Below are 15,690 nucleotides of genomic sequence, written 5' to 3' on the forward strand. Positions count from 1 at the left end.
CTTTCAACAAGGTAAGTACCAAATCCACCAAAATAGTTCACATTCCTTAGTACATATGAAAAAAACATATACCACAAAGATCTAATGAATAGTCCTATGATATTCATGATACATGCATGAAAATGTATTGGCTCATCAAGCTTCATATATTAAGTGGAAGTGCTAATATATACAATCACAATGTTTCCATACTAGCCCCAATTGTGGAACATTAAGTCACCACTTTCTCCTCCAAAGAAATATCTTCTCTCCTACGACAAGCTAGATTCACCAAGGTGAAAGTTCAAGTCCCAAAAGTCCTTTTTCTTGAGTTAAGATGGTATATTTATAACAAATGACATGACTCGTCACCTCCCATGTGACTCTTCACCTCCCTCATGACACCTTCACTTCTACAATTACGTTTCAAATTCTTACATGGCCTTTGTTCACTTCTCTATGACTTTAGAACTCAATAGTGATTCTTCATATTCCATGTGATAACCCAGGTCTTCCACATATTTTTATATTTTCCTATTTTGGAAAATTACTTGATTACATTCTACAAATGATGTGGCAAGACATTATGACACATGTGAATCTTGAGATGGATGTAGACAACGATGACATGGAACTTCAAGATGATGTGGCATTGCTAAGCTAATCCTTTTACTTCTTTATTTGAATATTTGTGATGAACCTTGTATCTACTTTGTATTCATCCTACAAGGGGATTATTTATTTGGACTCGTCATGCAATCCTAACCTTTTATTGTTTTTCGGAAGTTAGTGTCTCTTCATTTTCTTTCTTCATAACTTGTTTGTGGTTCCAACTTCACAAGCATCTTTGAGAATAGTATCCTTCCTTTCCTCCAAACATTATCTTTTTAGATCAATATGTAGTACCCGCAAGTGAACTCCACTCATGACAAGATGAAATCAGTCCAAAAATCTCCTAGTCTAATTTGATTCCTAAAATCCATTGGTTTACCATGAATTGGGTACTACACTAGGAGGAAAGCTTAAGGATTAAACAATGCGTAGTTCCAAAGGCTAGGAGTGAGGGAGTAAGGCTTGAGATTTCTCAATGTGTAGTTCTCTAAGATTTGGCAGGCATACTACGTAGTTGGGGAGCTCAGCGAGGAAGTCTTGGGCCTTGAGACTTCAAAATGTGGAGTTTAGGGGGGAGGGAGAGAGAGAGAGAGAGAGAGAGAGAGAGAGAGAGGATTGCATAGTTGTGCCTCTCAAGAAGGAATGAAGAGAAATTGATTCTTGTAGCTACGCAATGAGAAAAAGGAGGCTGGATGGAGGGATAAAATGCATATTTAAGGAGATTAGGAGGCTATTCTTAAGAATTGTGATTATGAAATGCATAGTCCTTTAAGGGAGAAATTATGCATTGCATAGTTTCATGAGGAAAGGGATTGTATTTCAGCTTGTTACTACCCAATGCACAGTTCAAGGAGGCTTAGTGAGGTCAAGTTGGTCACGCAAGGGATCTTCCATAACTTGGCTACGTGTGGGATCAGTGAGGTAAATATAGTACTGAGATAGGACTTGAATATGATCGAAAACTTAGAAAAATAAGTGACGCAACATTGAACACTCAACACCTAGAAACAACATGATCCCTTTGATGTCATGACAACAAAACACTTTCCTCCAAGCATGACACTAAAGATAGAGTTTGTGACGATAATGACAACACTAGTGCAAATGCATAAAACTTTTGGAATGAGTCTAATACATGTCTATATGATATATAGGACCTATTGACACCAAAATTTTCACCTAAAATGAACCATAACTCTTCTTTCTACCATGTGATACTTCTCATGCCCACAAGATGACACTTGTTACAATAAGAGAAAAGTGAAAACAACACTTTCAAATGCAAATGACATTGAAAGTGACACATGCCAAAGTGAATATAACATGAAAATGACACTTATTAAAGTGAAAGGAAGAAAAAGTGATAGTCATAGTCATGAAAGAAATACTTGTGAACGAAAAGGAGTGTCAAGGAAACAGTTGGAAAAACTCACCGAAATAGAAGTACAATTGCAATCAAAAGTGAGATATTATCAACTAAAAGTGCACAAAAAATGTTCACATAGGTTGAGGATTGCACAAGAACTGTCTTGATGGACTATGTTATGATTGTCCAACTTTTCTTAAAGGAATGTGCTCATAAAATTATTACAGACTCAAAATGTGTGAGAAATTGACTTTGATACTTAGAAACCAACAAGAATACTTAAATATTAATCTTTCGCGAAGAAAATATAAAAAATGACAGATCGTTAGATCGTTTGTAGGGTTTAAAATTCATGTGTAGGAAAACATTTGGAGGTCGTTTATTGTAGCGAAAATACTTGGAGACACACTGGTATAACTCTAGCTTCCCTAATTAGGTTTTATCCTTAAGTGAAAGGTCTCAATATTTTAGGAAGTATTCATTCACCATGTGGATTTCCCTTACTTTTCCAATTATTGCAGCTAATGAAATAGTCTCTTCTATTCTTTTCATAGGTTTAAACACTTCAACATAAGACTAGTCATGCCTCAATGTTTTCAATATGGGAGAAGGATAATAATTTTACCAAGACTTTTAAGAACATTCCCTGGTGTTTCTCTACCACCAACAAACCTGGACAATACCCCGACAGAGTCACCTCCATGAAACACAAGCATATTTTCATTGCCATCACGCATGGATAGTACCACCATGAAGTTTCTTGCTTGACCCTCTACACAGGAAGCCTTTCTCTTCTTCATGATGTTGTTTTAACTTATTTTCTTTAAGATATGTTTAAATAATTTATTTAATATTTAAAACATAGGTCGAAGAGGGATCATGACTTATTGAGATAGAAGAGGTTTCTTCTTGTTTAATGGATTTGAAAGACAAAAGAAGTTATATGCTCATTTAATTTTTTTCTCGTTTCCCTTCTCTACTTGGTTGAGATGTCACATCAAAATAATTTTCAAATACAAGGCTCAGTTAGGAATGAAGATCCTAAAAATAATATGGCTTTGTAGTTTGGCCAAAAAAATTCCATCTAGAAAAAATTGCATTTTTTGTCCAAACATCATCGATTTTAAAGAAATGTAAACTAATACAAATAAGAGGATTACATATTATCCAGGTACTTCTCAGCATCACAATTCCCCTTTTAAATTTTTTTCACAACATCTTTTGTGCTAAAAGAGAGAAGTTTACATGCAAATTCTTATTGGAGAAACATGAAAGAAAAGAGAAAACAAAACTAGAAAACAAGACAAAAATAACAAAGCGGATGGAAAGCTAAACTAAAAACATGTGCAAAAAAAATACGAAAATAAAATGAATGTGGAAACTATATGGAGAGCCTTTATGAGATGAGTTTGCAAGTGAAACTGACATATAACTAGATCTACTCCTAACCTAAGTAGCTAGGAGTTCAAGGCTAAGTGAAATGGTATTTCTAGTGTAACCATCGTAGTTTCTCCCGACCTACAAACACAAAGATATGAATAATTAAAAGAAATATATAACATTTAGGGAGAGAAAATATAACAATTTGAAGAGCCAACACAATAAATTGAAGGTATTTCTTATTAGTAGACAGGTGTACCATAATAAATAGCCTTAGCTAGTCTCGACCTTTACCTTGTCGATTGAAATGATGATCATACAAACCTTTAAGGTTGTTCGTGAATGTACATCTGTTCATGTTTTCAATTTTTGCAAACATCAATAAAGATCAAAACTTATTATTTGCGATGAATCTTGCCAAGTATGATTTCTCTAACCATTTAGTGATTGGATCTTGATATTCCAAATAATTAATTAGAAAACCTTGAAATTCTCGAGGGAAAGAACATTCAATCAATCGATTAGAATCACAAAGTGGATCATGTAGGGGAGATCTGGTCTAATCCCATCCAAAAATATTTTCAATATGGCGGGGACCTAACATAACCATCATGTCATGCTAAAGTGCCTCAACTATCTGATAATCATCCGAATCACAAAATGATAAACCATGAAAAAACATTGAGTTCAACAAAATCAATCAATTTGAAACAACTATCATATAGGATGCTAATGAGAAAATGATTAAGTGTGATATAGTTGTTTGAACCAATATCATGATCATATTGGTGACTATAAGATCATAGGTTCTGCATTGGTTCCCTTGAAGATGATTAGACACCATTGAAAAAATATGAAGTCTTAAGGCATTTAAAATAATCATTGACATTGTAAAATTGCGAAACCAATCAAGATACTAGGTATTCATATCAAAACAAGGGTTTTTATTCATCCAATGACTCAAGCATTTACTATCACTCAAGAAGAGAGATTGTGAAAAAAATATGATGAAATCCATGACATGCACAAAAGTGATAGGAAAGTGATCAACTTTGGAAGCATTTGATACGGCGGTATCTTCCAACTGAAAATGACCTTTTTCCTAACAATGAGAATGACGATCTTTCAAGTTGTGTGTATCCGTAAAATATATGGTCTCCAATCCTGCGTCCAATGCAAGGGATTCACATGATAAGAAATTAGCCAGACAATATATTTTTATCTAATTTGAGGCTCTATCTTGAGAATTAAGAAAATTAGTTTGAAACATCCTACGTTGGTGTTTTTGTAGTAATAGGGTACGAAAAGACACCTTCTTAGTAGTTGGTTTTTCCTTGCAAAGAAACCACATATGGAATTGGTTGTTTTCAGTGGACAAATACGAGAGACAAAGAATTGCAAGTGGTGATAACAATGCATATACAAATATAAACTAAAAAAAAATGTATAAACAATGCGTAATGAAGAAAACAACTCAACAAAATAATGGAATAATGATCCCCCAACAAGGAGGTTCCTTTCTTCACTCTCTTTTCAATTGATCCAGGTGGATGTTGGTGGCCACCCACCTATCCCATTTGGACCCCCACAACTGTCTCTTTCAGTCTTTTCAGTTTCCTAAATTGTAGCACAGTTTACTACTTTTAGCAGTTTTTCGGGTCCTGAACTTCCGGAGCCGTTTTGAGGCCCTAAACGACGTTTTTTTGGGAATCTGGGGCAACATGGGTCCATTTTGCCTCCCAAAGTGGTAGTACTCAGATAGATCTTTCTAACGAGCTATCGTACGCGTCAAACGGAGATCGTATGCCAAAGTTACGACCCCAGGAAATTGATGTACCAATTTACCCAAACGGGGCCCACAATTTGGCGTTTCATCTTCTAGGGTTAGATTTCGGGATGTGAAGGGTTTTCCATTGTTTCTCAACAATAAATAGGCCTTCGAGCCTCATTGTAACACAGTTCGGAATAGTTTAGAGGCATGTAGCCGCCACATCTCTTCTCAGAGATAAGCTACCATCGCCCTAGCTGGTTTCTTTCCATTTCTGTTTGTAAGCACATTTCAGTATTTTACAGTAATGAAATGAAGTATTATCTCTGCTGCATCTCAATATTTATGGTTATCTCATCTCTGTATTCATGGTTATCTCTGTAATTTGTTGCGTTCCTGTTTAAATCTGGATAAGTGGTATCAGAGCGGTCTGCTTTTTCTCTGTTTTTCTTTGCATGTCCCCAACGAGGTTGGGATATAAGGAGTTAGGGCTTGAACTGGTCGAACCTTTACAAGACCAGCCTCGCAAATCTCGACGGCCTCCCATGGCGGATGAGAAGAAAGACGAGGGGGCAGGAGATCCTATCAAAATCTTGCTCGAAGAAGCACTCGAGCGGCAAAGGAACGCGATGATGGATAGCTTTGCACAGATCCTTCAGCGGCTACCCAGAGGCGACGCATCAGCTTCCAACAGCGACTCTGGAAATGCCACACCGTTTAAGGTACAAGTTAATTTTGAAATCCCCATCTTCGAGGGTCAAATAGACGCAGATGTCGTAGATAAATGGTTAAATCTGCTAGATGGGTATTTTTGTGTTCACGAATTTTCAAGTCGGGAAAAGATTGTTTTCGCTCTTCTCAAAGCAGCCCCCCACGTCAAGGACTGGTGGGAAACCTACTGTGAGCAGAAGGATGAAAGTACAGGGTCACTATTTTCAGGCACACCCACTTGGAATGACTTCCGGGATGCCATCAAGGAGCAGTACTACCCTGTCGGAAGCTATGAGGACAAATACATCAAATGGACCACACTGCGGCAAGGACGAGACCAAGATGTGCCGAAGTTCACAAACATTTTTCATACCCTTCGCACACAGTTGGGTATCAAAGATTCTGAGCTGCATCTGATACTCAAATACCGTGGTTGCCTGCACAAATACATCCAGGAAGAGATGGGGTTCTTGAACATCTCCTCACTCGGCACAGCATACCGATACGCTGTCAAAATCGAGCAAAAGTTCAAACAGAAGAAGCGAGACTTTGGATCTGCAAATCCGAAGCCCAAAGGACAAAGCCAAGGCGGGGCAGCCCAAGACAACCCACCGAAGTTGCAAGAAAAGAACAATACCACGAAGCCGAAGAAGGACACAGGAAAGTGGTGTGAGTTTCACAAGAGTCCCACTCATAACACAAGTGAGTGTCGGACCAAGCAGTCGCTGGTGGCCGAGTTGAAGGCTTCCGAATCAGATACATGTTCTGACCCTGAGCCAGAACCTGACAAGGGTAATGGAAAAGGGAAGCAGATCATTGATGCGGATCCCAGCGCCACTGTTGCCACCGCCAAGATCCAGAAAGATGAGCCCGAAAATCCAGAGGAAGGGGAGCGTCTTTTCCACTCACAGATGTGGGTGAAGGGTTCGCCGCTGCAATTCATTGTCGATAGTGGCAGCCAAAAGAACCTCATTTCAGCAGAGGTTGTGAAGCGGTTGGGCCTACCAACTACAACACACCCACAGCCGTATAGTATCGGGTGGCTTCATGAAGGACGAGATCTTAAAGTTCGCCAGCAGTGCCGCCTTCCCTACAGCATCAAAACCTTCACAGACGAGGTATTGTGTGATGTTACACCTCTGGATGTTTGTGATGTATTATTAGGCCAGCCATACTTGTGGAAGCGACATGCTGTGTATGAGTCCAGACCTCGTGCTGTCATTATTTCTTTGAATAATTCATTATATAGGATACCGGAGGTAGCCCCACCTACTGCCACATCTTTGATCACTACCAAGAAAGGCAACAAGCTCATATCACAGACCAGGAAATTCATTTGTCTGGTTCACTCCAAAAGTAAGGGGAAGATCGTTGCTACATCCATGACCCCTGCAAAAAGTTCCTCCATGCAGCAGCAGCAACAAAGGGATACGGTCATGACAAAACACAGGAACAACTTCTCCTCACCCACAGGGGTACCACACAAGTTTCAGGTGGGCAACAAAGTCTGGTTGCATCGACAGATAGAACGCCTTACCAGAACCCATCAGAAGCTCAGACGACTCCGACATGGTCCTTACAGCAGTACCAAGGCTGTGGGGAACAATGCTTTGGAGCACATCATTCCTCCATTCCTTTGCCTGCACCAAGTGTTCAATATGGACCATCGTCGACCATGCTTCCCACCATTACTGGACACATCAGAGATTGCAGGACAAGTTCAGCAGATGGGGGAACTCAACGCAATGGGGACCATTGCTTCCTAAGGGGGGAGGAATGATCCAGGTGGATGTTGGTGGCCACCCACCTATCCCATTTAGACCCCCACAACTGTCTCTTTCAGTCTTTTCAGTTTCCTAAATTGTAGCATAGTTTACTATTTTTAGCAGTTTTTCGGGTCCTGAACTTCTGGAGCCGTTTTGAGGCCCTAAACGACGTTTTTTTGGGAATCTGGGGCAACATGGGTCCACAGATCAATGTTGCCTCCCAAAGTGGTAGTACTTGGATAGATCTTTCTAACGAGCTATCATACGCGTCAAACGGAGATCGTATGCCAAAGTTACGACCCCGGGAAATTGATGTACCAATTTATCCAAATGGGGCCCACAATTTGGTGTTTCATCTTCTAGGGTTAGATTTCGGGATGTGAAGGGTTTTCCATTGTTTCTAAACAATAAATAGGCCTTCGAGCCTCATTGTAACACAGTTCGGAACAGTTCAGAGGCATGTAGCCGCCACATCTCTTCTCAGAGATAAGCTACCATCGCCCTAGCTGGTTTCTTTCCATTTCTGTTTGTAAGCACATTTCAGTATTTTACAGTAATGAAATGAAGTATTATTTCCGCTGCATCTCAATATTTATGGTTATCTCATCTCTGTATTCATGGTTATCTCTGTAATTTGTTGCGTTCCTGTTTAAATCCGGATCATCAATATTCTCCTCTCTCTCAAAGAAGTATCAAGGCTCCCTCAATGCTGAAATCCTCTCCACACTAGAGTCTTCGATTGTTGAGAAACAATTCTGCCAACACAATAATGTTGTACTTCTTCTCCCACAATGAATGTAGGATTGTCTATGAACATTTTTTCCAGCATAACTTTACCTTCCATTTGGTTCTCCAATGGCCTATTTATATAGAATATTTTGAATCCTTATTCTCTTTATTGGTTCATGTATGAAAATGACTCATGAGTAGGACAAGAAGATTCTTTTATGGGCAGCATATCTTTAGCGTGACCTGAATTCAACTGTAATTGATTGGAACATGTCAGGGAATCTCATCTTCCAAGTGTGGGAAGTGGTCCCAAATTACTGAGTTAGGCTTTTCTTGGACCGTATGAATTTCAATGAAAAAGTTGTGCAATTGTAATTTTGGGCTTTAAATAGGTTGTGCAACTCAATTTTTTATATAATAACTTGGAGAATTTAAAAACTTGATTTTTCATAATATCTTCAGCTGGAAAACCTTCAACTAAATGCTCTACTAGACAACTTTGGGTGTCTTCTAGATTGTAGAAATGTGTGTATAATTTTCCAATATTAACAGTTTTTCCTTGATGGATGAGGTTAGGAGAAAACATATAGCTGAAATACATCAGAATTTCATTTCTCACTGAGAACCTGATCAGCTTCTTAACAGAGAGAATAACTTGCTATGGAGATGAGTGAGGAAAATAATTTACTGAGGGTAATGATAACCATGCTCTAAGAAAAATTTCTATACAATGTAGGCATGTCCCATGCTCTTTATGATGAAAATTGACAAAATGTTAAAATCGTATAAGAAATATTCTTGTCAAGTTAGCGTTCAAGTGGCTAATATGCTGATTGATGATGATGATAATTGCTTACACCCTTGAAGGAAATTCTGAAACATAGATTGAATTAGGTGCCCCCATGCCTCGAGAAAAGGTGAAGTATGGTTGGTTGAGGTGCTTATGGATCCATGGGTCTTTGCCTACAAGTACCTCCAATGCATCAAAAGGTAAGCATTATAGAATGAGGTGCTAAGCGGTTTGTGGGTCTTCGATTAAATGAGAGAACTGAAAAGGTCATGAAGTATGATAACACCCTAACATGAAAGCTTATGTTGGTTTTGAATGTCATGGAGACCAATGAAATTCATTGGGAAGTAGTGGTTCGCATTGTGCCACCTGAGGATGTTCCTTAAGGGAGGGAGGCACCCAAGGTACTACCTCGATCCTTGAAAATGGTTTTTGAATTTGACATGAAAGAAGTATCAACCGCCCGATATGGTAAATTGGCGAATCATGATGATGAGATATGACTATAATATGGGGGTTCAATAAGTTATGATAATTAAATCTAATAATATGAATGGATACAATCAACTTCCCGAGGTTGCATCTATAATCCGAGTGGTGACAATTAAATGATTCTTCTTGGGGAAGATCCCTAGAGTCTGAAAACATGTAGGGTAGGTGTGAATGTGCTCTTACTGACATGGTGAATGGTCAATGGATGGGGTGGTGATCAACGAGCTCTAAACCAGGGGTGACAATGGACTATCTTCAAGTATGAGACATCAAAACATCAATGGGAGCATTCTTCCTAAAAAATATTTGTGCACTTGACAAAAAAAATGTAAAAGTGGTTCGGGATCTACAAACACAAAGATGGTGCCCCATAAAAATGGTGCCCTGCATGATGATGAAGGTAAAACGTTTTTTAAGGAGGGAAAGGGCCCCATTGGCTAGTGTAGGCGTGGGGCTGATGAGGTCGATCAAGTGCTATAAATATGTTATGTGAATGGAGGGATGATAGGCTAAATGTAGAAGACAGTAGTGCATTTGACTTAATATGTCACAAATGAATGAGGCGGCCCAAGACTAGGGTTGGTTAGCAATAATTGAAGAAAAGAGGAATGAGGCTAGTCTTCGAGGCATGTAGGTCAAATGGCTCCCTAGGCCCGATTAGATGGTCATGGACTCCAATAGAATGTGGGAATATAGAACATGAGGGAATCCATCAGAGGGGAGGTTATATAGATCGGAATGAATGTTTACCATGTCCAAGGGGAGATCATGGTAAACGTGGTCGAGATGATGGACCCTAAGGTTCATTTTAGAGAACATTTTCGACGAAGCCTATTATGTTGAGTGGCAAATGATACATGCTCTATCGATGACCATTGAGGTACTGATTCTAATGGAAAGTTGTCTATCTACCTACAACCTCAACAGCCAATAACCCAAGTGAAAGAATCTTACTTAAACATATATAAGTTGAAATTCTCTAAATAGATGAATCAAAGAATGTGAGAAGACACACTAGGAAGGGTACTTTGAGCATGCAATGGACCCAAAAATGAGTTTCGAGGGGGAATGGAACAGATGGTACCATGATGAAGATGATGTGATCCTGATCCTTGCATCTTTGATAGTTTTGAGAAAACAAGTCTCGAGCTCCTTTACCAAGCACTAGAATATGGCAACGAGGGTGATATATAGGGAAAAGTGGGCCATATCCCAACTCATTTTCACTTTATATTTTGAGAGATCAGAGAGGTTATAAGAGCTTTTTCTATCATTGCAGTAAACTTTTGCACCTAGGACATGTGCGAGGATAGACAAGTAAGAGCACATCATCCCCCTTTTGTGATTTTGGTAGCTTAGGTTAGGTAGGTCATACATGGTGACATGTAAGGCCTATTTTCTAGGGTAAAAAACATGATCATGCAGGTGACTATGATACATATGTCTGGCCTTCATTGATAACTTAGGGATATCCACAAAAGCTCTATGGGTTTAGGCCAGGAATCCACATTGACCGTGTGACTTAGGGTAAAAAGTCACACGGTAATTGGTTTGATGACCCCATGACTTTATGGACAAAATACATAGAGTATGCGCAACTGTCAATGGAACAGTTGCACACTCTGCGCTTTTACACAAAGAAAAGACGCATGAACTTGGGGTGAATGTCCTCATAGATTTCTAGATGACAAATGTGTAGAGTGCATGCTTGTTTGAGAAACATATGCTTAGACTGTGCACCTCTTGGGAAGACATGCGTGCATATGAGTAAAAGTGATATTCTTTAGCCTATGGGGATAATTTCTAACTTTTTCCTAGTTCAAAGGATGGGTATGTTGTGGAGAGAGTAGGACTAGGAGCTTCTTCGCACAACTATTGCTAGAGATGCTCTAGCGAGTGCTACTTTACCGTAGTGGGGTTTCTTGAAGTTCACTTAGAACCCCATATTGCGGTCACATGATGCATTTTTGTGCTTTTCCATACAATATTTGGATGTGAATCACGAGGTGTTCCATATCTGATTTACGGAATTGTCGATTATTGTGGCAGTTGTCATCTACTTTGTTATAGGGATAGTGCCTCATAGAAAGGCTTTATAGGTGCCACTATTAACTGGGGATGTGGATATTCATGCATGGGTGAGGGTTCATGATGTGCCACGTTGTACCTAAAATTTTCCATCTGGAAAGAAAAAAAGTCCCTTAAGCATAAACCAGGGAATGATAAAAAACAAAACCAAAAACCAATGTGTTTCTTTTCAATTTATATGTTTCCTTGCATGTAAGAATACGATTCTCATGGGAGCTTAACTTGTGGTGTGACAAAATTTGTTTTACTTAGGGAAGATGAATTTTTAAAGAACTTGGGTATTTCATCTGATAAATTTCCCTTTGTCTGTTTTAAAAACGAACTTTCAAAAAGTCATGATAAATCATGCATAATAGATTTTGTAAACAATGAGAAAGATGCATAAATTTTTGATAAGGCTATGAAGACAGAATATGGAGAAACCTACACAAAAATATCAAAGGACATTGAATCAAATAAAATTGGTACTCAAACAGTCATGGTTCTCAACTCTAGTATTGTTGTGAGGATAAATCCCTTCTCTATAAATAAATGATCTCTCTAGTCCTATGAGAAGATCTAGCAACAAACCGAACAAACTAGTTCAAAACTCTCCTATTTTATGTTGAAAATTTCCAAGTGAGGGAGATAAACCTACCTCACTGTGATGCTAAGTGCTCAATCTTTGATGATGATCTCAATCCCTTAGCTTCCAGGCTCGCTCCTCACTATTCCTTGCATCTGAATACCTACAAGAGAGGTCAAAAGACAAAAATATATACAAGAGCATACATAGTATAATTCAAACATAAACTACATGATAGGTCAAGGAGTATCATGCTAAATGAATAATATTTGGACATTTATGGAAAGTAAACACTAGATGTATATATTAATGAATCAAAAGGGAAGCATACAACCATTTCCTTGATGTTGGAGACCTCCTCTGTAGCGGATTTCCAATTCCAAGCCAAGGCCATTCAAGCACTCCTTCTCCTTAATCAGATGGGCAACATTTGGGCATAGTTTCAAAATATGAATGCAGGAAGTCAATGACCAACCATTTTGAGATGGAGCAGACTTGATTTTACGGAAGTGAGATGGTGTCAGGGATCCAAAAAAGAGGGAGGAAGTTCCACGCCTCAAGGGGAAGACCACTACAGGTACGATAAAGGGCTCAAAATGGGAGAGCTCTTCCATATCTCTATCCAACAACATCCAGCTCATTGTTCTCGAAAAGTCTAGAAATTCAATGCTTGTCCTCCACTTTAGGAAAGACCACTAGAAGAGGTTTAGTGTGTGTTTTCATATCAAAAGTCGTGTTGGCAGCGCTAGGTCAATATGGTGCAACATGACATTAGCACGGACGAGCAGTAGCGCAAAGCATGTTGGTCCTGAAAATTAGAGTTTCACGAAAACTTCTGCATAATTCTCTCAGGGAATATTTTATTCTATTCTTCAGGGATGATTCCGTATGTGCTTCTTAGTGAACACAGTAAAAACTCTTTCCACTTTGCGACAGCTTGGGCAAAGTTCGAAAGCTTAGGGTATGAGACAGGGAGTGCAACAAATTACTATATAACAGATGCCCCCTCAAGAATGAAGTTAGAACAGAAGGTGATGGTTGAAATGCTTTAAAATTCAAGACAAGGACCCAGAAAAACACTTTCAGGAGATCTAAAAATCAAACATGACACAATATACATATCTGACATCTCTCCTATAGGCATGCCTAATGATACATCTCTGTATAGGCATCTAAGAATACATGAATCCATGGCATGGCACAACGATCCGACTAGATAGGATCATGTGTATTGATACATGGCATGGAAAAAACCATCCGACTAAAAGGGATCATGTGTATGGATCCACGACATGGACGCGACCATTCGACTAAAAGAATCATGTACACAATCATGAATACTCAATAACTTCTCATAGCCTGGACTTTGACAAATAAGATCCAGGGTCTTCATATCTATCCCGATCTGATCAATGTACAAACTCTACCATGTGAATAGACATGTCAAGGTCGAGCATGATAGAAAACCACCTGGTTACTAGTCAATGTTTTAATCATTTAACAAGCACGAGAGAAACCACTAACAATGACAATTGTTCACAAGGTACATCAGCACAATCTACAAGCGTGAATAGGTGAGTTGAAGTTGAACACTTCCAGAATCATTCAATTGAAAGCCATTGATGTATGCTTGTCATTGAACAAAAAGAACTTTCCAGTGAGGCATGCAAGATCCAAGGTATTGAAAGGGAGTTTCTAGATCATCTTCCTGGATTATGTGCTGAAGTCAACAGGAAGTGATCCGGCAAAGCAAGGCCATAATGTTTATAACATCATCGACATGAAACATAGGGTATCTCAAAATGATAGAAGTGACTAAGGATTGTTTTGAGAGAGGGTCACATAGTTATAGGATGTTTTACTTTGCAAATAAGATTTCTCTTGAACATATCAGAGACATGACTCTAGGGTTTGGGAGCATTTGACTCAAAATGGGACGAAAGGTCATGGTGACAAATGGGGTGATCAAATTATAGGAAAACAAATTTCATAAACCCGGGAAGGAAAGTGGAAAAGAGAGCATATCCCAAACTCGACACGAGAAATAGATAAGTGTCATCTTCAAGAGTGAAATTATACCTTTACACAAAATATAATAGATGTTCACTTTAATTTTTCCCTCGCTATTTCTAGTGCATGGCTCTTTATTTTTACACAATATTGAAGAGGATAGCGTATGCTTGTCGTATAAGTTCATCCTTCAGACGAATCCATCCTAGTAAGTTTAACAAGTCTTAGGAAGGAAAAACTTGGTCTTGTCTTGGTGACAAGTACACCGTTTTTTAATTTTTACGAGTTCAGCGGAGGATTAGCTCGAATTCTTTTTCATGTTTAGAGAGTTTGAAAAAGAGGCGGAAAATAAAATTCCAAAGGTCCCTTTTCGTAGATAGTTCCTCAAATCTGAAAAGGTAGAAAATAATATTCTAGAGAATGTCTTAGCTATGTTCGACTAAGGTATTCCTTTCTCATAGCTAGTCCATCAGTGTCCAAAAAAGCGTTAAACTTATACTGAGTAGAAGCATTTTCATTTACTTTTATGAGTTCCAAAAGCCAAGTTCTTGATAATATTTTCATATGTTTGGAGTGTGAAAAGAGTTGAAAAAGGACTCCACCTAGAGGAATGGGTGGTATAAAAGGATAGAAACTCGTTCTGGTCATGATGGAATTTCTCAAAATATGGAAAGGTCAAGAGGTTGGCTAAGGAGACCACTCATTGAAAGTGTTCCTCAGGCAACGGTAAAACAACCAAGTGAAAGTGTATTATTGGCCAAAGAGTTTGTGGTCGTGGAATGATAAAAGCAAGGCTCATCTAGCAATGAAGGTTGATAGAAATTGCAATCACGAGAGGTAAAGTGAGAAGGTTTCATTTTTATTTAAGGTTGAAACATGGGAAACTATGCTTGAGAATAATTGAAGATAATTTTATTTTTTTCACAAGCTTGAAACATGAGAAAAATTGTGCTTGGATTTTGTTTCATTTTTACACAGGACTAAATGGAAATAATGTATGCTTGGATTTGGTTTCAATTTTACACAACCTTGAAAAGAAGATAAACTATGCTTGAGATAAGTTTGCATGCCCCCAACATAATGACTCAATTTTAGGCACATTCCCCACAAGCTTCATTTCATTCACCTAAGTAGACTACTAGTTACTAATAGGTGGATGGAATGAAGGTTCACTTACGAGATCAAGTGAAAGAATCGACTAGGAATTCACAAGCTCTAATCAAAGAATCCAATTGGAAGGGGATTTGTTTCATTTTTTAACAATCTTGACACAGGTAAAGAACCATGCTCATAGCACCTTGTTTCCTTTTTCACTGAGCTTGACACAAGTAAGGAATTCTTCTCATAGGGACATATTTCATTTTTTTAACAAGGTTGACATAGTAAAAAAACTATCCTCATGGGGACATATTTAATTTTTTAACAAGGTTTACA

This window comes from Pinus tabuliformis, chromosome 9 (genome assembly GCF_031772625.1).
Source record: "Pinus tabuliformis cultivar Carrire ecotype Pingquan chromosome 9, CPIR1, whole genome shotgun sequence".
In the NCBI taxonomy this organism is placed as follows: Eukaryota; Viridiplantae; Streptophyta; class Pinopsida; order Pinales; family Pinaceae; genus Pinus; species Pinus tabuliformis.